Source organism: Apis laboriosa, unplaced genomic scaffold (genome assembly GCF_014066325.1).
Source record: "Apis laboriosa isolate Shangri-la unplaced genomic scaffold, ASM1406632v1 scaffold38_cov145, whole genome shotgun sequence".
Taxonomy (NCBI): domain Eukaryota; kingdom Metazoa; phylum Arthropoda; class Insecta; order Hymenoptera; family Apidae; genus Apis; species Apis laboriosa.
The window spans coordinates 1,559,475-1,565,474 of NW_025223092.1; the positions used below are offsets into that span (position 1 = coordinate 1,559,475).

The 6,000-nt window shown below is 30.0% G+C and overlaps 1 protein-coding gene across 1 annotated transcript in view; it reads right to left on the reverse strand.

The window, feature by feature from the left end:
* The window catches only part of LOC122715550 (inactive rhomboid protein 1), a 348,614-nt gene extending 347,275 nt beyond the window's left edge, over positions 1-1,339 (reverse strand). The window contains exon 1 of the mRNA XM_043937820.1: positions 1,225-1,339. The gene's annotated coding sequence lies outside the window, so the exon portion shown is untranslated. The remainder of the gene's footprint in view (positions 1-1,224) is intronic.
* Positions 1,340-6,000: the final 4,661 nt, after the last annotated feature.

The following is a 6,000-nucleotide window of genomic DNA, read 5'->3' on the forward strand; positions in this document are numbered from 1 at the left end:
AATGAAATTATATTGAAATAAATAAATGATAAAAATCATTAAAATTAATTTTCAAAGGTGATCTATAGATTAAAATGATCATTGCTCTATAAATCGTTATTATGTTATTATGTTATGTCGTTATTATGTATTATGTAAAATTAATCCTGTAAATATATATTTTGGAACATAGTAATTATTATTTTTAATAATCTGCATAAATCATCATATCTTATTCTGTTGGAAATTGTAAATGATTTTAATTTTTTGATACTAGTGAGACTTAATAATTTCATAATTTTGTATAATATATATTTTTAATATTATAAAAACAATAAAGATAAAGATAAATTTTGAAAATTATATTAAAATCATTATTCAAAAAATATAATTTAGTTTTAATTCTAAAATGAGTAAAATAACTTGATCATAAAAAACTTCTATTATTACATTCATTTTTGATAAAATCATATCTTCATAACGACTTATTTATAAACAATTTATTTATAATAATAAAATACAATAATAACAGAGAGAATCTTATAGATATAGAATTCTCTAATTATAGTTAAAAATCGATCTTTCATTTTTATTGTAGTATAAAATATATTCCATAAAATGAAATAGAAAGTGCATAATTTCATATTATATAATTTTCTTTGCAAGTATTTTTATAGTACTTGCAAAGAAAAATCATTTTATTAAAAATCAATTTTATTTCTTTCAAATAATTTTCAACATATCGATATAGAACAATATAATTTTTTTCAAAAAAATTATCCAAGTCGAAGCATCTCCCAAAGCTTTTCCTTGAAAATAGATTGATATTCTTCCAAAGAAAACAACGTACTGCATCGATAAATGCATTAAAAATTACACAAACCCATTCAAAAAAAAAAAGCAAAATTGATACTCATATACAATCTCTATACGTTCAGCCAACTAAAAATTTTTAAAATTATCAAATTATTATAAAATTATACGTATTGAATATCACTTGATTCTCATCCAAAGCATTCCTCAATATCATCGACAAAACAGATATTCCAAGTCGTAAAATTATTTTATTCAATTTCTTCTCTCGTGTTTCATAAAAACAAACAAAATAAAAAGCACGAAAGGGAGAGACGAAATTGAAGTAAAGTTAAAAGTTCATCGCCCGGCAACGAGATTCACCGTATACCCGTTTGTCCTTACAAGCTAATACACGAAAGGAAATTCTTTTGAACGAAACTGCATCCCTACCTGTTCTGTTGTTCGTCGACAGTGACAGACGGGAGGGTTGTTAGACGTTGGCGGAGGCAACGGGGTTGCTCGCCCCGTCGCGATGCTCACCGGCCCTCGAATTGCTCGAGAGCGGCCAGACCCTCTTTCGCGTCCTTTGATCTGCCAGCAACCCCCAAAACGAGCACTACACCATGCTCCTCGGTCCTGTTCAATTCTCCCCCTTCCTCCTCCTTCGGCCTACGCATGCCAAGAATTCTGAAAGCATTAGAGGAAGGAACACGTGAGAAACGTGAAAGCGATGAATTTCTTTTCGAATAAGACGAATTTTTCTTGAGGAGGGAAATCTGAGAGATGGAAACGATGTTTCCTGCGAATACATTACAAGCTTTTACGAAAATTTCGAATCAATTTTTCAACCGCTTACATCGAATTTTCCCCGTACAGTATTTTGTTTCTTGTTAGAAATAAAAGGGTTATAATTATGAGAACAGAATCTCAATTGATCAATTGAATAAATTGTAAATGTATCTATCAAGTATAATTTATTTAATGATAATAAGATTTTTTTATCTTTTTCATTTTGAATTTAATTAAAATATAGAAATTGATCAATGAAATTAGATAGATAAAATTTTTACAAAGTAACTTTTTGAAATTAAAAAGTTCTAATTTAACTTTGAAATTTCAAAAAATTTTAGATCAAATTCTTGAATTTTTAAAACATATGAATTGAAATTCTGTTCTTTGAGATTAATTAAAATTAAAACAATTGGAAAATTAGATTATTTGAATTGTAATTTTTCTTAATCTTTTAAATATTTAAAAAATAAAATAAAAATATTCTATTTTTTTTTGATGGTGATTCGGATTTCATTGAAACAATAAAAAATAAAATTCTTTTAATATATAAGGATAATAAATATTATCTTATTATTGACCAAAATTTCATGTTAACATTAAAATTAAATCTATTAATTCGAATTAAAAATGTATACTTTTAATGTTAAATTGTAAGAATTGTTCATGTTCAAAAAAATCTAGATCTTAAATCTAAATCATTCGATTTATCTCCAATCTATCGACTTTTAAATTCAATTATTACAAATGATAATTGCACGTAATGATCTATTACAATTAAAATTGTAATTATTTTACACGAAATGCTAATCAATTTGCAATTATAATTAATAACAATAACGATAGATATCATTATTTAAATTAACGAGTTCTAATAATTAGTTCATCCTCGAATTAAACAATCATAGATAATGAGATGAGACAATGTTCTAAATAATCTACTATTTACACAAATCGTTCACGAAAAATTAAAAATATCTGTTGCACATTTAATATCCTCGTTAAATTTCACGCTTATCAAAAAACAATCAAAATCATATATTACGAAAACAATATTTTGAAATATTTCAATAATTCATTTTAGAATTTTAGAAGCCCTCGAATATCGAGCTGATAATGACATCAGTTGTTTCAAACAAACACGATCACGACGAAACCCTGCTATATTTTCAACCGAATTCCTATTCTCTCGGCACAATAAAGAAATTTAATCATCGCCAGACAGTTGAATAATAGACGCCAAATAAATTAAATGCATCACAAGCTTGAACGTTTCTCTTTCACAACACCTTCATTATTCCATTCATCTTCGGCACGTATATATACACGGGCAAGGAAACTCGTCACATAATAACAATTATTAACCCTTCCTTTGTGCACCATTTCATCATCCCGTTAATGTCCTTCTCGTTAATATCCACGGATTCCACGTGGTTCTACCATGCGAAACATCGGTACAGGGCTGTAATAACTGTCAGGTGCGGGGACGTAATTACCAGCAGCCTGTGAAAGCAACACCAGTTTCGAGAGGAAGATTTGTTTTGTTCCGGGAATCGTGACGCTTGAAAGCGTGTGTTGAAACGGAATCTTGAAACACGCCCCCAGAATTTCAAATACGCTTAATTTCACGGCGTTTTAATTCATTTTATTCGATCTTCGTTGATCGATAAAATAAAATGAAAATATCGAATAATATTTTCTTCATTGATCAAATCGAAGGATGCGAATTGTGAATTGAAAATTCTATTAATCGTTTGACAAATTTTATTTGAAGTAATTAAAAATTACTTCGAAACTGAAATAATTTATTTCAAATACTTACAACTTCTTTGTTTCGAATTTAATAAAGGATCCATTTAATTTATGACTAGTTTAAGAAATAATACTATTTGAAATCTGTCTTTCAACAAAATTTAAATAATTACGAAATAAAAATAATGTGTTACGATGTATAATTCCAAAAGCGTTCAGTTTTAAGAATAATTACGCTATAATTATTCGAATACTCCACGGAATATTCAAAAAATATTTCTACTTCAATACAATGTAACACAAATCCCTATTATTAAAATAATAATATTATTACCTCTAACATTATTATGGATCAAAGTCACTTTGCACGAAGAGTACCTTTCGATGTAGCTGAAATGCTAATGTATACACCCTTCTTTACACCTAACGCAATATAACCCGGCCCCCCAGAAGAAGCTGAATGTTTAATCGATTTTATCACAGGTACAAGCAATTTCATTAGCCGAGCAGCCATGTTGTTTAACCGTACACCCTAACCCTTAAAGCTACATTTTACAAAGGGGTTGATACACGGATAGATTAATATTTCGGTAAAATCGTGGCTCACCATCAGGGATCGGGATTAACATAAATTCACGCAAAAAACCGAGCCTCGCATGTTCCATGTATCACGCGATACCAAGGTTTTTTATTAGTTTCCAGTATGCTCGTGAGCACACGAATCGCGCGATTCTTTCCCCTTTCCTCAAAAGCGTGTAATCTAATCCGAGGAAAAAATTAATAACTGTATCATTACAGAGGATGATGGTAATTCTCTGATGTCGAAACAATATCTCTTTTTCGGTTCAATTACTTGACGCTTTGAACAATTTGAAATTTAATTTAAATTTAATTAAGAATTTCAAGCAAATTTCTCATCGACCTAATAAATGCTCGGCACACATGCTCAATTTTATCTCTAAACTTGCCTTTATTTCGCGGCAAAAAAAAAAAATTAACCATTGTTCGCGGAAAGAAAGTCAATAATTTTAAAGACTTCGGTCGATATTTGTCCTCGAAAGGTTAAATATGAAGATTGTTTTCTAATTGAAAATCTTTGAGATAAGATATTAAGTATTGTATAATTACATAATTTAGTTGTTGCGTTGACAAATAAGGAAAAATTTCTTATGATTTGATAAAAAAAATTAATAATTATTATTTTAAAGATAATTGATTGTAAAATAATATAACGCGATTTTAATTGAAAAAATGAAACTTAAATAGAGATTTGATATTTTGAATATTTTTTGCCTTTCTATAGATTTTTAAACGCGTAAAAATTCATAAATAATCATAGATGAATTTGGATGAGACTCGAATTATGTTAAAAATAGTTCATTGATAATCTTCGTGGTACAAATTATATATAATACGAATAATATACGTAAAATACCATATAAAATACTTTCATACATGCCAATTCAATAAATTATTTTAGGAAAAAATTCAGCAATCATAATTTTATTTTATATAGAAAATTGTAATATATACGAAATTATATATGAAGCAATTATTTATTAATGGAATATCACTTTAGGGAATGAAATTAATCCTTAAAGTTTCATTATTTTAAACAGTAAAATATCCAGCTTTTTCCTACTTATTATAAAAAATATTCCCAGTTGAAATTGAAATGGAAAATATGAAAAAATTTAATTTCTCACTCTCAAAGAGATTTTTCGAAGAAAATAATTTTCCCTGCTATAATCCATTACGCCCTACATACACGCAAATTTTCATTAAAATCACATTTTTCAAAATCTTTTAACACGCTATACTTGTTACGCAAGCTTCGATTATTATATTAATTTAAACTGCCTCGCGTCAAATCAAATAAGCCAACCTAATCCCTATCCCCAATCTGTTTAGATCTCATTTACAATCCGATAATATCAACCGAAAGTTAAATTAACTAAACATTTTCTATCGCGAGACCCAAGTTAACCAATCACAAGCCAACATTTCAAGAAAACGCCGAGGGCGTATCTGAATGGGCAATGAGACCGTTCGCCTCTATCTGAAAACTTAACACAGCGGTTGGCAGCCTCGATCGATCGACGTCCCGACATAACTTCCCATTACCTTTCACCCTCTTTGAGAGTGCAGGAAGGAACAGAGGGCAGGATATAAAAATTTATCTCGTTTCAGAGGTGTGAAAAACGAAAGAAAGGAAGGAAGGAAGGAAGGAAGAAAAGGGGAATCCTATTTATCTCAATTTCTCCTCGCCCAATACGACAACGAGGAATCGACGAGTGTGCTTCGGTTAAAAACGTGATGCTCGCTAAACGACGTAACTTTTATCGGCTAGCATCTCGACTTTGCAAACTGAGTTGTTACAAGGAGGACAGTCGCGGCGGCTGATGGGTGGAAAAGGTTGGAAGAGGTTCGAAAGTCGTTTAAACTTCAACGAGGGTTTGGCGCCACCACTTACACTCGAATTGCCCGGGCACAGCCGCGAGGAAAAATAAAGCGAGAGGTTCGGATACATTCATCGCATCGTCTTGACGTTTACACATTTTCGAGGGTGTGCAGTTTGCAAACAGAGCGTAATCTTGGATAAACGTGTGCGCAGAGCATAGTGTTATTGATCTTTTCGGGAGGAATCTTGGTAGAATTTTGGCTAATTGGTTATTTAAGCATTTT